Here is a 19817-nt window from a genome sequence, read left to right as displayed (position 1 = left end):
TTGTGTTCTTGCAGAAAAATTCTGTTCCATTAATACTTCCATGGAAATATTTTCTAATCCCAGTTCACTATGATTTTGGGATTATATTATTGTGCTGACAACCAATTTCTATTTCTGGAAATGCTTGTCAATCCCAGCAAAGAATCCTGTGGCACCTTATAAACTAACAGACGTTTTGGAGCATGAGCTTTTGTGGGTGAATACCCACGTCATCAGATGCACGTAGTGGAAATTTCCAGGGGCAGATATATATATGCAAGCAAGCTAGAGATAATGAGGTTAGTTCAATCAGGGAGGATGAGGCCCTGTTCTAGCAGTTGAGGTGTGAAAATCAAGGGAGGAGAAACTGGTTTTGTAATTGGCAAGCCATTCACAATCTTTGTTTAATCCTGAGCTGATGGTGTCAAATTTGCAGATGAACTGAAGCTCAGCAGTTTCTCTTTGAAGTCTGGTTCTGAAGTGTTTTTGCTGCAGGATGGCCACATTAAGGTCTGCTATAGTGTGGCCAGGGAGGTTGAAGTGTTCTTCTACAGGTTTTTGTATATTGCCATTCCTAATATCTGATTTGTGTCCGTTTATCCTTTTCCGTAGCGACTGTCCAGTTTGGCCGATGTACATAGCAGAGGGGCATTGCTGGCATATGATGGCATATATTACATTGGTGGACGTGCAGGTGAATGAACCGGTGATGGTGTGGCTGATCTGGTTAGGTCCTGTGATGGTGTCGTTGGTGTAAATATGTGGGCAGAGTTGGCATCGAGGTTTGTTGCATGGATTGGTTCCTGAGCTAGAGTTAGTATGGTACAGTGTGCAGTTACTGGTGAGAATGTTTCAGGTTGGCAGGCTGTCTGTGGGCAAGGACTGGCCTGCCACCCAAGGCCTGTGAAAGTGTGGGATCATTGTCCAGGATGGGTTGTAGATCCCTGATGATGCATTGGAGGGAATTTAGCTGGGGACTGTATGTGATGGCCAGTGGAGTCCTGTTGGTTTCTTTCTTGGGTTTGTCTTGCAGTAGGAGGCTTCTAGGTACATGTTTGGCTCTGCTGCTCTGTTTCCTTATTTCCTCGTGCGGGTATTGTAGTTTTGAAAATGCTTGGTGAAGATTTTGTAGGTGTTGGTCTCTGTCTGAGGGGTTAGAGGAGATCCGGTTGTACCTCAGTTCTTGCCTGTAGACAATGGATCGTGTGATGTGCTTCTGGAAATTTCCACTACATGCATCTGATGAAGTGGATATTCACCCATGAAAGCTCATGCTCCAAAACGTTTGTTAGTCTATAAGGTGCCACAAGATTCTTTGCTGCTTTTACAGATCCAGACTAACATGGCTACCCCTCTGATACCTGTCAATCCCAAAATTTACACACACAATTCATGTGTGTTTATTTCCTGTACTTCATCTCTTGTTTCAATCAAACGGTCAGGAATGGAATCAATACCATGTGGTTTAGATGACCAACCATTTGGCATCAATATTGACTGAGATGAGCAGTTCATGAGCAGCCCATAGCCTGAAAATTGATTTATTCAAACTATTTAGTGAGTAGTAACAAATACAAAAACAATCAATGATCCATTAACCAAATGGAGGTCTAGATTTGTATGGAATATTGTTAACCAATAGTTTGAGCAGCTCTAGCAAAAAGTAATTGCTGTACTGTGCTTCAACTAAACAGTGCAGCTGGAGTAACTCCTCTGCTTTAGTATCGAAGGATAGGCAAAGTAGGATAACTCTGCACTGTGGACAGGTTTCAGGGGTAGCCGTATTAGTCTGTATCAACAAAAAAAAAACCCGAGGAGTCCTTTTGGCACCTTAGAGACTAACAAATTTATTTGGGCACAAGCTTTCATGGGCTTATGCCAAATTTTGTAGTCTCTAAGGTGCCACAAGGACTCTTCATTTTTTTTCTTCACTGTGGAGTTAACTCAAATGCAGCTAATTAGAGTTATTCCTCTTGAGTTAGTCTAGCTTGAGCGAGAGCAGTCACACTGTGAAATAATACAGGTGCTTCACTAACTTCATGTGCTGCACTAAGCTGAGCCACTTTATTCATTCTTTCACAGTGTATTGTAGGAGAACTTGTCTGTCCTTTCTGAGCAACTGAGTGGAATTATGGGAAGGCATTGGAGAACTAGAGGCACTTGAGTGGGGCTAGCCTGCATCCACTCTACAGTGTGCTCCTGTTAGCAACTGATGAGTTGTTCTCACTGGAGTTTTAGCCTATATCCCTTCTTGGGGCAGCTGGCTTGAGTTAAAAGCACCACTGAACTTCAGTGAAAGGTTTTAGTATGTTGAGAGGGCTTGAGTTAGGGACATATAATGGAGTGGACCATGATAAATATGTTTTGAATAGTCTGAACTTGCCTCACCTCGTTAATGTGTGACAGTGCCTAGATGCACTTTGAGTCATAACTCTGTACTTAAATGCTGAGTGTCATAAATACTTTATAATTTTATTAACAATCTTAGAGGTTTAGTATAGTACTTAATAAAAGATCGATACAGCAATATGATTAACTACTCTACGTTACCTTCTTTATGTTTGAGAAGAGACAGTCCCAGAGCTACATGGCAGTGAATAGCAAAATGACTAATTGGCAGGCACAATAATGATTATCCTAGGTGTGTGTTTTTATTATGTTTTATTAGGGCTTTCATTGTTGGTAGAATGCTGTTAACTCCTTTGTTTAGGGACTTTTACCTTTACGCAGGCTTGTGGGAGTTGCCTTTCATATTTTTTAGCAGTAGATTTACTTGCCCAGTACATATAGCTGATGAAAGAGAAACTGGTGATCCATAAAAGACCAGGCTGTGGGGATCCTCATTAATCTTCCAATAGTTTTTGCTGTCAACTCTCTTTAAAGTTCCTTGCCTTGTAAAGTTCCTTTACAATGCAAGGATCACTCTCGCCTTCCACTAAGCTATGACTTCCAGCCAAATCCCAACAAAAGCTTGCATTCCCTTTGAAATAGTTTTAGCTTCAGTTGTGTCATTGGCCAGGGTTCTTAACTATGAAAGGGAAAGTGCTGTTTGATTAACTGGATATTACAAAGCGAAAAAAAGCCAGAGGAAAATACAACTTTCCAAGTTTTCTTGTTATTTGCTGACAGCAATGTGATTATCTCTTTGGTTGCTATGGTAAGTGGGATATAATGAAAAATGTTGTGTACATTTGCCTTTAATAAGGAAGACTATTTCCGGTGAAGTTGTGAAAGCTAATATAATTGGCAGTGGTGGATTAAGGTAGAATCCTTAGAACTTTTGGCCATGGGCCTGGAGTTAAGGTATTCCAAATTTGGGAATGCTGAGCACTGAGTACTAATGGTCACTCAGCAGTAGCTCATGCTGAGGAGCTTTTTCTCCTTATACTGAACATGCTGACCATTGCTCACCTCTCTCTGCCTGCTAGGTCTTCTTTCAGAATTTTCTGGACAGTGCTAACAGTGTTTTAGATCCCCCAGGAGTACTTCTGACCATGTGAGAAGCTGCAGGAAAGCACCAACATCCCTCTCCTCCACAATCAAATAAGGAGGAAAATAAGATTTCAAGAACACTCTCACATGGAATGAGAGAGAAATAGCCACCAAGCCCCCACCACCACCCCACCTGGCAGACGAGGAAGCATCTTTTTTTGAGGAGGGGAGAATGGATAGAGTCCTCCCAGGGCTGAAAGGCTGGGTGAAGGAAAGTTAGTATCCTACCTATTGTCCCAGGAATGGAAACTTAACCAACAAGTGTTCTGTTTGGCAATCTTTCTGCTTTCTACATAACTGTTTTGGCACTTATTACCAAGGAGATGGGCATTATAGAAATACCAAAGTGAATTAGATAAGTAACAGCCTGGACAATGGGAGGATGGGGTTGAAAAAGTAATTTTCCATTCCCCCTGCTTTCAAATATCTAGGAAGGAGAATTCACACACTCCCCTTCCACCTCCCCTAACCAGGAAAATGGTAGTCCCAGGCAGGTGACAGTTGGATGATAATGTGGGAGCAATTCCCACTCAGGGTGTTGCACATATCACATTAAGGAGATGACAACTAAAGCAAACACACCACACTGCCAAACTGGCATGAGACAGCACCCATGGTCAGGACTTCAAAAGAGAGTGGAATCAATGATTAGCTGAGACATTCTGGGATGATGGAGGAGCTGAGAGGGAAGAGGCTGTCAGGTGGGATCCTTAAATGTTTGTGGGTCTGGCCAAATTTAGCTTTAATTCCCCTCCAATAATTGGTAATAGTAAATAGGATTAACCATAAAAACACTGCAGTAATATCCCAGATATTTTAAAAATAAGATTGTGTAATAAAACAAAAAATCAGTCTACATTTGAACTCCACAATTGGTTAACACAGTACACATTTTTAAATAAAGAATACAGTGCTTGGAGATACTTAAGAGGTTTATGCAACTTAATTTACTCCAAGAATACTTTGGCAACATTCCGTTGTATAAAACTTTGATGTCTATTCTAGTTATTTGCACAAAACTTGACTTATGGAAGTTAGTGATTTCAGGTTTCATGCAAGAAGGAATAAAAAGCCCAATGTATCAATTTTGTGGGCTATGCAGACGATAGCTGTGTGGCAGGCTGACCTATTCACAGTATAGGTCAACCTAAGACAGATGGCTAGTGCCCCAGAAAACCAAACCTGCAACAGTGCATCTCAGAACTCCCTGAGGGTAAAGAGAATTAATGGAAATGAGCTCATCTCTCCCTGCACTTAAAAATCCCTACTTCTTGGAAACACCTGTCTTCTAACCTGGGGTGCCTAGCCCAAGAGAGCTATTTCAGCTCTCTCCTGTGTGGCTATGTTTTTGTGAGACTGATGGGAAGGGGAATGGATGCTTCTTGGTTTAAAAAGAGAAAAAAACAGATTTGGGAGAGAGATTCATGGAAATGTATAAAGAATTTAGTACACCAGGACCCCAATTTTCAACAGGAAGGCCCTCCTACAGTAAATAGTAACAGAATAAACAAGACCAGATATTAATATTTTTTTGTATTACTGTAGTGCCTAGGATCCCGAGGACCATGACCTGATTGTTGTAGGGGCGGCACAAATAAAAATAATAGATTATCCCTGCCCCAAAGAGCTTGCAATCTAGTATAAGACAAGACACAACAGATGGAGATAGAGAGATGGTACAAGGAAATAATGAGACAATATTAGTCAGCATGATAGACAGTTGTACCAGCACACCAGAAGCCTAACCATTGTCAAATATTTTGTAGGCGTCATGGCAAAGAAGAGTTTAAAAGAAGGCTATGAAGAAGGATAATGTGTTAGCTTGGCAGGCATTAAGCTTGGAAAAAAGCATGAAGGTGCTTGTTTGAAAATTTAGCTAGTGAGCAAGAGAGGCTGGCATCATGGGCTGATTGGAGGCTAGAACTGACATATTTATAGCAAATGAGAGATAATCAGTGGGGTGAGAATAGGCCGTGAAAGGCCTTGAAAGTGCAGACAAACAACTTATATTTGATTCAGTAGAGAAGGGGGAGCCATTGGAGGGATACAAAAAGAGGAGTTTAATGGGCAAAGTGATGGGCTGGAAGAATGATTTTTGCAGCAGCATTCAAAATGGGTTTGAGTAGGGCAAGACTGCATTTGTTGAGGCCCAAGAAAAGGGTATTACTGCAATCAAGACGGGAGATGAGATCCTGGAGGAGAACTTCAGCTGTGTAGATGGATAGGAAAGGCCATGTCTTAGAGATATTATACAGAAAGAATCAGCAAGATTTAGAAATAGCACAGGATGTTAAGATCTAGAGAAATATCTGATTTGAAGATAATACCCAGGCTATGCACCTGAGTGTCAGGAAGAGTGGTGATGCTGTCCACATTGTTCGAGAAAGGAGGTAATGGACTTGGGCGGGGATGCAGGGGGAGAGAGATTAAGACTTCTATTTTAGCCATATTGAGCATGAGATGACGACATTCTAGACAACTGCTAAACATCCTCGATGAGATGTCAAAGAAAGAGGCTAAGATTTTAGTTTGGATAGAAGGCAACAGGTCTGGAGCAGAGAGAGGCAGACCTGTGAGTCATCATCAAAGAGACAGTAGCTGAATTTGTGTCTGTGAATGAGATAACCCAAAGATAAGATGTAGAGGGATAAGAGAAGGAAACCAAAGCCAGAGCTCAGTAGAACTCTCCAGAAAGCTGGAACATGGATGAGGAGCACCCTCTGAGGAACATGCTGAAGGATTAGAGAGGTAGGAGAACCAGGAGAAGAGACTTACAGAAGCCAAGGGAGGACAAGATTTCAAGGAAAAAAGCATGGCTAGCCATGTTGAAGGCTGCTGACAGATCAAGGAGGATGCAGATGGGGTACTGCTTCTGAGTCTTGGGTAGGAAGAGGACATTAGAGACTTTGGCGAGAGCAGTTTCAGTGGAGTTCAAGGCATGGAAGTCAGATTGAAGAGGGTCTAGGATAGAATTTGAGGAAAGAAACTACAGACAGCAATTGAAAACAGTACGTTCAGTGAGCTTTGAAATGGAAGAGAGATGGGGCTGTAGTTAAAGAGGCAAATGGGGTCATGGGTGGGGTTTTTTTAAGATGAAAGAGATTAAAATATGATTGTATTGTGAGGGGAACAGATTACTCCACCTCTCCAAGAATCAATAGTTTATACAGAAGAATTCAGTCAACCTCACACTGTCTAAACCAGGAGTTAGGTCAGCTTAACTAGGTCTCTGGAGTATGGATTTTTCAGATCCCTGAGAGATGTAGCTGTTCCAATGTAAAGTTTCTATGTAGATCAGTTATTAATCATCAGTACTCAGCTGTGCCCAATATTTTCTGGGCACAGGTGACTGGGGGAGCCATTTGTGGCTGCTTGCTAGTGTGGCTGATTTGGCTCCTACTGTATTTCAAAGCCATCCTCACACTGTTCTAAAATATACTTCGCTGGTGTTGTAGTAATTGGGCCTAAGATTTACCTTTGAGCTCAGCTGTAAAAAGTGAATGAAGGTTTATAAAATATCACAATAAGCTATAAAAGATGTTGATGGAAAAGGTTGAAAAAAAGAGAGACAGAAAGATTAAATTAGTACAAACAAAAGGGCTTACAGATACAATTCAAGGATTGTATTGAGATCATCCCTGGTAAACAAGAACAGTATGAGACCAGAAATCAATGAATCAAAATCTGGAAACTAGGTCTAACTAGCAGACAAAATAATAAAGGGATGAGCTATTCTACCCATCACACCCTTTGAGGTCCTTTAAAGTAAGATACTTTAGGAGAAAAATTGTCTAGTGGAGTGAGTTTGATCTCATAACTGCCACCCCCACTACCTTCTGGGATCACAGGCTTTCATGACCCTAGTCCTGAAAGATGTCCTGACCATGCAGAAAACAGGTACCAGATGACATCACCACCACTACTGCCTCTGGCTAAATCACAGTCACCACCTGGAATATGAGACTGCCTCCCCCACCTAAAATGTATCCTTTTCATTCCTTAACTTATTTCTTCTCTTTCCTCTCTCCCTCCTTTTTGCCTTCTATCTAATGAGTGTGTGTCTTTGGTAGCCAAGGCTGTATATTTTACACTACTGTGTGCTTGTGACCAGAAATGCAGTGCTGGACAGGAATGATGTCCCTAGCCTTTGTTTGACAGAAGCTGGGAATGGGCAATGGGATGGATCACTTGATGATTACCTGTTCTGTTCATTCCCTCTGGGGCACCTGGCATTGGCCACTGTCGGAAGACAGGATATTTGGCCACACCAAAGGTCCATCTAGCCCATCTTATGTTCTCCTTATGTTCTTAATGTTGTAAGCAGCCCAATGCTGATATAAGTTTGCCAGGTCTTGAACTGGCTGCTAAGACCATGTGCTGTGCCTGTGTTTTTCTAGCAGTGCGGTTGCAAGTGAGAGCCAATAACAGAAATAGAAGATCAATTTTCTGTCTTTGTTATTCTTTTCTCTCCTCTTTTGTGTGTGTTCATCTTGTTTTGTCTTTTAGGAAATGAGATTAGACTTTAACAACACCAGCAACAAAGACAGCTCCAGCCCATCTCAACCAACTTATTTTTTCCCCAGAAAGGACAGTTATTATCATCTTTAATACCATCCAAGAGACTGCCAAACAAGGGGGTTATTCCTTTTAAAAAATTTCCCCAACTAAAGGAAACAATGTTAAAATGTAAGGTTTATTTAATAATGTACATTTCAAACACTTCAACTGTTTTTCCTCCTCATCTATATTTTAATAAAAAGTTAAAGACTTTTGCCATGATACTAAGCAGGCTGAAGTCTCTGTATACCCAACCCCAAACTTTCTTGGAAACTGTTTAATTTGGACAAGTGGCGGAGTTATGTTAACACCTTGATGTTTTGGGCTCATATATTCCATCTAAATTAATGCAACACTGGCTATGCTTTCATAGAACCATCCATTGTTGTACACTGTTGTCAGGGTTCCTCCCCTCTCTGAACTCTGGGGTACAGATGTGGGGACCTGCATGAAAGACCCCCTAAACTTATATTTTACCAGATTAGGTTAAAACTTCCTCAAGGCACCAATTCCTTTCCTTGTCCCTGGACAGTATTGCTGCCACCACCAAGTGATTTACACAAAAATTCAGGGAAGGATCAGTTGGAATCCCTATCCCTCCCAAATATCCCCCCAAGCTTGTTCACTCCCTTTTCTGGGGAGGCTTGAGAATAATATACCAACCAATTGCCTTAGCAATGTGATCACAGACCAGACCCTTTGTCTTCAGGACACTGAAAATCAATCAGGTTCTTAAAATAAAAACCTTATTATAAAGAAAAAGTAAAAGAATCACACCTGTAAAATCAGGATAGAAGGTAACTTTACAGGGTAATAAATAGATTTTAAACATAGAGAATTCCCGTCTAGGCTCAGCTTCATAGTTACAAAAACAGGAACAAAACTACATTTGTAGCATAGGAAAATTCACAAGCTAAAACAAAAGATAACCTAACGTATTTCCTTGCCTACTTACAATTTCTGTGGTTTTAGATCTATTATTCCAGGTATATTTTCAGGAGATGTTGTATCTGCTTGTTCTCTTCCTCCATCTGGAGAGGGAACAACAAAGAGAGCTACATACAAATCCCCTCCTCCTCCCCACCAGATTTGAAAGTATCTTCTTTCCTCATTAGTCCTTTCGGTCAGGTGCCAACTAGGTTATTTCAGATTCTTAACTCCTTACAGGTAAAGCAATTAAGTACAGCTGCTAAGGAGAGATTTGATGCTACCCTTTTCTCTATATTTATTATGCTAAATTAATACAACACTGGCTATGCTTTCATGGACCCATCCATTGTTGTACACTGGTCGGATCTTCTCTTCACAGCCAACCTCACTTCTCTGTACAACCCCTGTATCAAGGCTGCAGAGCAGGTGGTGAAGGAGCTAACTGTCTGCTTTACTTGCCTGGGTACTCATAGCATGGGAACTGCTTTTAAACCCCTTTGTACCACTCCAGTCCTGAACTCTGCTCTGAGCCCTTAATTCTGAATTCCTCTGCTCTGAGTTTAAATTGGGCCTTTGGTATAAATTTTTAGCATGGGTGCAATTAATTAGATCTGCAACAACAGTGTTTAACAATTTTTTAAAAGGCTTTGGCACATTTGTGTACAGCACCAGGTGTTGAAAATGTACTTGTAACTTTACACTTAATTCTTTGTCATTCCTTTATTTTATCTCAGAATTTTAAAGTCAGTGTAGCGAAGTCCTGTTGAAATGCATTGGGTTTGCAGGCTTTTTCAGATGCACCATTTTGTCTAATATCAAGCAGATCTTTTTTCCTAATCTCAGTCTCAGGAGTGGTTATTGCACATACTATGACTGTGTATGCACAATAAAATGGAATGGTTATGGTGGATTTGCATCACCTAATGAGGAGTGAAACTCCTTTATGTAAGGCAGTTATTGAGCATCACCTTCTTTTATGTTTTATAAATACAAAGAACCATTTCTACTATTATTCCTTTGCATCAGAATGGTAATTGCCCCTCCAAACATGGACTTGCTGTGTGGTAATAACAGTACACCCTGTAGTAAGTGAAGGCCCTGATAAAGGCCCAATATGAGGGCCTGAGGCCTGAACTAAAGTAATGTCAAGACTTAGCTAGAAAGCAAAGTCAAGCTGTGAGCTGAAGGCCGGCTCAGTTCACAGATGCTGGCAAGGAAAGGGCTGATATTGCATAAACATATATTCACCTAGCATACTGAAGTATAAACACGGTACCAGAACACCTTATACTGGAACATTCCACAGATAAGAAAGAACAGGCCGACCCATCCCAATGACAGGGGCAAAAGGGTAATATGATGGATAGAGTTGTTTTGTTCAAACCAACATGTACAAGGTGAGAGGCGGCACCTTACTACGTAGAGGGGTTGTACCTTGCTACGTAGAAAGGTTGTACCTCAATACGTCAGGAGTGATATGTAACTTATTTGTACCTGTGTATAAGAATGCATCCTTGGGTCGATGTCTTTGTCCGGCCTAGGGGGCAGTGGAAAGTCCCGTCACTAACTGAGCCGAGTCCATTGCCAAGAGGAACTCTCTCGCAGTACGCCCGGTAGTCTAAGTAATCTACAGGGAACTGCAATTGTGTCCGAGATCACAATAAACCTGGCCGACGTGCCTTCGTACCTTACTAGACTCTGTGGTCATTGGGGGTTCTCTTTGGGTCTGCTGTGTCAGCTATCTGCAGAGCTGGGGCAGCACAAGAGGGAACACATGCACGCAGCCGAGTGATACCAACAAGGAAAGAGCAGAGCACCACACCGGTAGCATCTGACAACACACCTCTGACAACACACCCGCAATACTTAATGCACCGTAAACACACCAGTTGAAAACAGAGAGTGTGCAGTAGCTGCTTTAAAACCTCAACATCTTGTCCAATTTAAATTACCTAAACAGATTATTCTGCATTACAAGCTAATTTCCTGCAAAATTTCATTATAAAAATGACAGCTGTTTTGGGGTGTGGTGGTTTTTTCATTTGCTTGGAAGAGAAAAGAAAGCATTTGAAATGTACATATTTGGGTTTCCTTTAACTTGAGTCTGCAGAATCAATTTTAGTACAAAATACTGAAAGTGAAAAACAGGAGTATCCTCTATATGAAGGCCTTACATGCCAGATTTCCGTACAGGTCTTTATGACACTGAGGAATAGATATGCAGTGTTATTGTAGCCATGTTGGTCCCAGGATATTAGAAAGACAAGGTGGTTGAGGTAATATCTTTTATAAATACAAAAAACAATCTCTACTCTTTAAAAGTTGGTCCAAGAAAAGATATTACTTCACTCACTGAAGAGTCGATGCTATTAGAATGATATTTGGAGAATATGCGCAAGTTTTAGACCATAAAATCAGAGCGAGGGCTTGGGACAGGATTTATACTAGAAATTAATTAAAGACAACCATTGGTTTTCACACACAAAGAGACATAGGCTGGCCCTAATATGCAGTGGAACACCTACTGACATCAATTGGAGTTATACACATAGACAGAACAGCATATGGTTTAATGTTTGTGAGAGACTGAAAATAAATTCTGGACTATTTCTACTTTTTTGAAGATTTACACATAGAGTCATAAATTGTCCTTGAGTTGCATGCACAATGCCTATTAACTGTCAAACATAGTCAGCGTTTAACTCACACCTGAGTTTATTTATATGCTTTCTGATGTATTCCTCTATCCTGCTTCAAAAGAACCTCCTAGTCATTTCTTTAGAGTGCATAACATGGACAAGCGTAAAACGGTGACTAGCATTTTTTAAGGAATTGCTACATATCTCATCTATTTCAATATCCTGTCTCTAGCAGTCAGCATGCTTCAAAGGAAGATGAAAAATATCCATCATGCACCTAATTGTGCAATGCCATCCCTTGGGCAAAAGATGGTCTTTTGCCTGGCAACATTTGGTGATCATCTTGGCTAAAATTTTCAAAAGTGCCTAAGTGACTCCACTCCTAAGTCTCATTTTCAAAAGAGACTTAGGCCCATATTTTAAAGGCGTTTAGAAGTTGCTGCACTCAGTGTTGTAATGCTTAACTCATTTAGGAGCCTATATCTCATTTTCAAAAGGATGCAGGCACTTAGGAGCCAAACTCCCATTGACAGTCAATGAAATTTAGGTTCTTAAGAACCTAAATGATTTTTGAAAATAAGATTTAGGCTCCTAAATCAGTTAGGCATTGTAACACTGAGCACAACAATGTCTAAATACCTTTTAAAAATTGAAGCCCTATGCATTTAGGAAAGTTAATAGGAATTAGGCTCCTAAGTGTCTAAACCATGTTTGAAAATGAGACATAAACTATGAAGTCACGAAGGCACTTTTGAAAATGGTACCCTTAATGTTTTAGGATTGAGAACCTTTATATTTTTATTCCTGCTAGCGTAACTGAAAATTATGGGCTTAGCTGTGTTCCTTAGGCAAAACTAGTGCACCACACCACGGGAAGGCATATGCTTCTAGTCCTTTAAGAGGTTTAACTGATTCATACATTCTGCCATGGAAGGGGAAATGGGACCATGGCCTACCCTTTGAGCTCTTACGCCCTTCACTTCCTCCCTAGTCAGTTAGGACTAGATTCACTTCCTCCCTAGTCAGTTAGGACTAGATTCACAAAAAGACTTTGACACCTAACTGCCACTTTAAGCACCTAAATCCCCAAATTAGGCCCCACTGACAGGCACAAAATCCTTGCTCAGCTGCTGCCAAACCCCATAGGTTTAGGCTCAGTGCCTAAATTTTTGCAGTAAAATTTCCCTAGGCACCTATGTTTCCACCTGTCTACAAGCAGTGGGCACCCCACATGAAAACCCAGAGCAATGTTCAAATTGGAAAAAGACAGGCATCCCTCTGTCTAACTTACCTGTGGGGTCTGATCCAGTAAGCATGCTCAGAGCTTGTCTACCAGATCCACAGCTTCTACAGGAGAGACTGAGGGAATCCCACATCAGAATATCCAATAATCCACTGATGACTGCACTCAGCTGAGGGTTGGCAGATCCCTGTTCAACCCTCTTTCCTCCCTCCTTCCTGCGCCCTAGGTGGAGGAGTCGGGGACTTGAACATTGATGTTTTCCACATTCCAGGTAAGTACCCTAACCACTGGGCCCAAAGTCTTGATCCTCCCCTGGCCTCTTATAAAAACTAAAACAATAAACAAACGAAAAAGATAAACAGTGTAGGAATCTAACTCCAAGAGAGGGTTAGCAGTTGAGAATCCCAAATGCAGTGAGGTGCCTCCCTAAAGCCTTGATTTAGGTTCTGACATAACTGAGAGAAGCAAGACTTAGAACACACTCCTCTCCTTGGCATCTCACATTGGCTACTTTAGGCAGGGAGCTGCCTAGCCATGCTGGCTATTGTAAATCCATCCAGAGGCACTTTTCTCTCCCCTTTCATCATGAAGGGAGTCTAGGTGCTTAACTCAGGCTTTGTGAATCCTAGTGATTTTCTAGCACCTAAAAGTTAGACATGATGATGCTCAATGTTGGCATGTATACATTTCTTTGTGACTGTAGCCCCTACAGCATGAGGGGCCAGGATGATGTTAAACTTCATACTTATTCCTATAATTCTCTATCTATTTTTAAAATTGTATGATATGTATTTTATTTTATTCTGTGCTGTAAATTCATATAGTGCTTTACTAATATAGAGTAAGTTAAACATCCCTGCTCTCAAGCATCTACAAAGTAAAGACCAGATTCCGTCATTCCCAGGATGAGAAGTGCCTTACTCAGAAAGTAGTGCCATTGAAATTAATAGGACTACTTAAGAAGTAACATTCAACTCACCTTGAATAAAGGTGGCAGAATCTGGCCCTAAATTAATCAAGACCAACAATAAGACACAAGACAACAGTTGTGGAAGGCAAAGTGAGATGAGATTGTGAGGAAAAGAAGGAAGAAAGGATTCCTGGAGGAAGTGGGTTTGGAGAAGGAAAGAGGATGTTTGGTGGGCAGGAAGTGGGAGTTACTTTTACTCTGTTTATAAGATGTGCAGTCACCTTACTATATATGTGAGTCATCCTTCCTGGGGACTATGAGTAGGTGCAAAGACATGCCATGTCTCTGGAAAACAAGGAGTTGATAGGAACTGAGGTGCTGCAAAGAAGTATTATAAAACCAGTGTCTGTAGTTATAAGGGGGAGGAGACTGCCTGGAAGAAGGATGTTCTCTAAGCCCAGGGCTTTGTGTCTGGGCAGGAAACCCTGAAATGGAAAATATAACAGGTTTGTCTATTTTTCTGTGACCAAGGAAAAAGGGATCCAACTAGCTGACTCTGTGGTTTTTGTACTGATTTGGTTTACCAGCTCATGTACAAGGCTAGCAGGATTTGGCCCTCAAGTTGTAGTCACCAAATTATGCTTTGGAAGAAAAAAATTAGTGTCCTTTCAGGCTCCACTTCTGCAGTTGATGAAATAATAGAGAGCTTAATCTCTATGTGAATTGCTTTATTAGCACAACAAAACCTCCCTCTGATAATTTACATCATTGTCACCTCCAGAATATATACTTTATTTTTTCTGTAAAGTAAATCAAAAGTCGTATAAAGTTACAGCAGAGTTCTGTCAATGCCAGCTGAGCATATAACAGAATTTATGATATGTCTATCTTTTAATTCTGAATACAAAATAACTTGAACAATCTCCAGTTTGATTTAGATGAGGTGACCCCCGAAGTTTATGATTCAAGTGTTGTGAGAACTTGCTGCTAATTATTAAAGCAGCTACAGTCAACAATTTTGACATATACATTTGAATCTTAGAGGGTCTATGTCCTATCCACATATAGGACATTTATTAAAGCACTTCTCTTACTAATCTCTTCATTTGCAAAATGGTAGCTGTGATGTAGACAACTATATATTTGAGTACCTGAATTCCCTTACATCTTTTTAGTTTACTTTCCAAGTAAATATATATATTTTTCCACTAGTACTGAACTTTCCATGTCAGTAAAAGAAAATACTACATGCAGTTTCCACAGGCTACTATACACAGAAATGTAGAATGAGTGTTTAAAAATCATATTCCTTCAATCCTTGTATTATTTTTAAGTACCTAATTGGGACCAAATCTTCCAAACATTTATATGAATACTTTAAATGAGACTACTACATGTAATTAAAGTTATTCATGAGTTTGCAGGGCTGGACCTTTTTATGATATAGGCAAATCATTCTTTCTGTGGTGTATGTGTCATTCATGAAAGGGTTACTTTGTAGAAGCCAGCAAATCTCACTAGTTGCTAGGTAAAAGATCTTGAGATATGATCAACATGAATGATCAATAAGAATTTGTTCTCTTTCACAGCTTTGTGGTGGGAGAAGTTTTACTGGAACTTTTGTGAATTGGAATTATTTTTTTTCCTCTCTCTAGGTTATTCATGCAGTTTCAGTTAGGCATCTGAATTTACCTAAATATAATTAGTATTTTTTCTAATCATCCTTCAGACTCAAAACTTTTATTTCCAACACACAACTTCTGTATTCTGGTGCCTGGAAAAATATGCACAGTTTTCATAGGTGATATTAGAACTTAACATGCTCCTACACTACAAATGTTAACAGCATGATTTTACATTGTTAATCACATACAGTGTTTAAAATGCATTTTTTTCTTGTATTCTAAGTTTCTTGAGAGTTGGCAAGTCACTTAGCAAGGTTATCAAATGGTGCTGTCTAGGCAGTCAATTCCACCTATCAGTCTGTGGTGCTGAATAGTGCCATTGGCTTGTGGAAATGTCAATGCTTCTGTCATCTGCTCCCAAACAGGCAGAGCTGGGAACTGAGATAAAAATAAATCAAGGGGTAGGGGGAGGGAAATAGATTTTCTCTCATATAGCTCACCAAATGCTATGTGCAATGAATATTATAATATTAATATTGGTAAAATGAGATTTTTCAATCCTAAACATTCTGAGATAAAGATAAAATAATTTTCAGACAGTATGTTTTATTCACTTACAAAATCCCAGACTTTTCTATGACTTGTATTGAGGACATAATCATCAAACAAAACATTACATATGCAAAGATGCAGTGTGACCCTACTATTCTGAGCCCTCAGAGTGCCCATTGAGTAGTCCTTTTCTATTATAGTTTATTGGGAAACATCTAATAACTGTGTGGTAAACATTGTTAACAATATTAAATGCACACTTCCCTTCCCTTTTGTCCTTAAACTAGTTACTTTTGTTTTATTAAGAGAAATGTCCAGTCAGCCCTCCATCTCTCCATTACACTGAGTTCCAAATGTATGTGGGAATTACATATGGATATCCCTTTATCATTAATTAAAAATATAGTTAATTTTGTGGGAATTTTCCCATATTGCCAATTAGAGAACCATACAATGTAGCAAATAAGAAGGCTGTGGAGGTTGGTCCATGCATAGGAGAGCATGGAAGAAATCATGAAGGTGTCTGTAGGTGAGGCAAACAAATAACAATGGAGATTCTCATTGTTGAACTGCAGGAATTATGCTGGGGCAGGAGGGAGTATGGCTGGAGCACAGTTATACACTGTCTATTCTCAGCTGTCAGGTGGCCCTTGGAGCCTGGTACCTGCTGGCATTGTTTCGAGCAGTTCCATGTCATTCTACGTTATGCCAGAACTAGTGTAGAGTCACTCTGAGAATTAGGAATCCATAACTGGCTCCTTTCTGACCCCCAACCAACCCCATTCTGCTGCATCCAGTAAAGACTGGATGCAGCAACAAATCTGGACCAATAACTTCTTTACAGAAATTGGTGTTCTCAGGTGGTAACAACTGGCCAGTTCAGCAGTGCAAAAGACAGAGACTCTGGCCTATTATCATCATCAATATGTATGAATATTTATTAGACTTTTATATTATTCAGCCAAGATGCAAAAACTGAGTTCAGGTCCATCAGTCTGCAATTATAATGAACTATGTAATCGTTTGGTTTGGAAAAAGACCTCTAGTGAGTTACATAATCCTTTTTACTGTATGGTAGCTGGACTGATTCTAATGCTCACAAACCACCTTTACTAAATGCATGTTTAGTTCAGCCTTGAATAGCTGAAAGATATTCCACTGACAACTGTTTCCATTGCCACTTCTCATATGTAACCCCTCCCCTGAGGTGTTGGCATAAACTTTCCCCCCTTTTATCTCCCAGCTGTTTGCTTTCTCCTTTCTCCTCGTGTGACTTGGGTCCTGGGTATCTGGTGCCTCCACTCAAAGTGGTTCCTCTCTGTGCTAGATACACAGAGGTGCTGTCCCTTGAGAAAAATTGATACTACAAGCCGGAAAGGAGTGTAAAGCCCAGCTCACAGGAGACAATAAGGTGAATAACACAAACCCCAGCAAAGGAACGACACATCAAAAATAACAAACAAAATGGGAGGAACTTTATTGGGAACACAATCTGGGGAAGGAAGGGATGCAGAATAATTGATCATTAATAAACATTTATAAATAAAATAACATCCTGCCTCCTAACACTCAGAAACTTCTCCAAAGCCCAGCTCTATCCCAGACATGTTGCCAAGGCAGAAGGCAAGCTGAGGTTGCATGTCCTGAGATCAAGTTTTGCAGCACTTTGGCATTGGTTGGCCTAAAGAAAAGTCACCTTATTTATTTTTCACCCATACGTGGGGCAGGGGCCTCTCCTGTCTGCAACCAAGTTCCCTGGTTCCCTGGTCTGGAATTCTCCTGACTGGTTCTTGGAGACAGTGTTGGGTCAGATTTCTCTCTGAATGCTGGTCGCTACAGTGCTGAAGCTGCCTCAGGCAGCTAAAGTATCAGAGCAGTACAAGAACTCCTTTGGAGGAAAGGGTCAATCAGCAGGGACTCTCTGAGAAGCACAGTCTCTCCAAATTCAAAACTCTCTTTCTTTGTCTAAGATTAGACTGTCCCTTCACTGGCTTGTTTTTGGACTTGTGGACTGTGTGTCCAGATCACCTGGAGTTTCTACTCTCTCTACTCCTGATTCCAAGCATGCTGGGTATATCAGAGGGCTCTGGTAGTCATCTTAGTTGTAGTCTTTTTAGAATCATAGAATACCAGGGTTGGAAGGGACCTTAGAAGATCATCTAGTCCAACCTGCTGCTCAAAGCAGGACCAATCTCCAAACAAATTTTTACCCCAGTTCCCTAATGGCCCCTGCAAAGACTGAGCTCACAAGTCTGGGTTTAGTAGGCCAATGCTCAAATCACTGAGCTATCCCTCCCCCCAGTACAGCTCCTTAGAAGCTCAGGCCCTAGTGGCTGGCAAACTCCAAGAGGTGGTGGGTGGTTAAACACAGTTAAAGTTTTCCACAATACTTAGGTTAAACTTTTCTCTTAATCCAACAACTTCTTGTTTAATAATGGTTAACGTGAGGACTGTGAGCCATGTCCTGTTTACAGCATCTATTTATTGTTACATTTATTGTGTCTCAACTTTTCTCTACACTGAACATACCCAACTTCTTAAATCTTTTCCCTTAAGTCTTTCTTTCCAAGCTTGATAAAGTCGGTGCTTCCCTCTAATATCTCAGTTTTTTCTATGTGCTTTTCTGAGTTGTATCCAGAACTGAAAACAGTTACTGCAACCAGATGTGCCATGTAATATAGCATAATTGCCCTTCTTGTTTTACATGATATTCCTTTTATTGCAACCCACGATACCGTTTACCGATTTTGAAACTGTCATATTGTTGACTCATTTAATTTATCACCCTAAAATGAATAGATCTTCCGCTGTACTGCTAAGTTAGGGAGTTCTTGCTCATTTTGTATATGGGCATTTGATTATTCCTTCTTATCTGAAGTACTTACTGAATCACATATTATTTATTTCAGTCACCTTCTCCAATTTATCATTTTTGTTAATATTAATATGTTAAGATCCTGGCCAGAGTTCATGGTGAGAGTTGGCATCCTAGTGTGCTAGGTACTGTACAGACACAGTCCTTGACCACAAAAAGGAGTTTGTGATTAAAGAATATCAACATACAGTTTAATCCTGTCCTTGCCACACAACTCCAATTTTTTTAATCCTTTCAGCATTGGATTTATCCACAAATGCAATTAGCATATTTCCCACTCCAGCCTCCAAGTCATTAATGAAAATATTGAATAATACTGGAGCTAGAATAGGTCCCAACTTACTATCTCCTGTCAACTTGACAATGAGTCATTAATTACTAGAGTAGGAGAATAGTGAGCACTGATTAATTTACTGGATGAGTTTCACCTTCTTATGTTCACATATTGTTAGTGAGCAGATCACATCTTTAAAAATGTATTGTTCGATTATTCATTTAATAACTTCAGTGACTAATTCCTGTAGCTTGTTTGCAAGCAGTTCATTGCAAGTATTCAGTATTCAGAATTTGAAATCTGAGCAATGAGTTTGGTCACATTTCCGCAGGGGTGGGGCGTAGAGCTGGATAGATGGCAGCCAATTTTGAGTAGCCAGATACTAGGGCAATAAGAAAAGCCCAGTGAGGAGCACTGTGTCTCCGAGAGGCTTTGAAAACCCATTTTAGTAATGAGCCACAGCAATGTGCACTGCTTATCTGCGTTGTGCCTTCCCATACCATCCGCTTGGTTGCATCAGTTTCCCTGTACCTCCCCTTCCCTTCCCTACCCTCCCATGCTTCAGATAAATAAAGAGTATTTCATTCTCAAACATTGAATTTTATAGCACAAACATAAAGAAACTGAAAGACCAAGAAAATAATTTAATCTTGGGCAAACGGTGTGATGAAATTGGGAGAGGAGAAACCAAGTCAGCTTGTCTGTGAAAGCACAGAAGTGCAAGCCAGAACATAATAAATA

Source organism: Gopherus flavomarginatus, chromosome 4 (assembly GCF_025201925.1).
Source record: "Gopherus flavomarginatus isolate rGopFla2 chromosome 4, rGopFla2.mat.asm, whole genome shotgun sequence".
NCBI lineage: Eukaryota > Metazoa > Chordata > Testudines > Testudinidae > Gopherus > Gopherus flavomarginatus.
The sequence above is the reverse complement of the archived record's forward strand: the minus strand, read 5'-3'. Positions refer to the sequence as shown.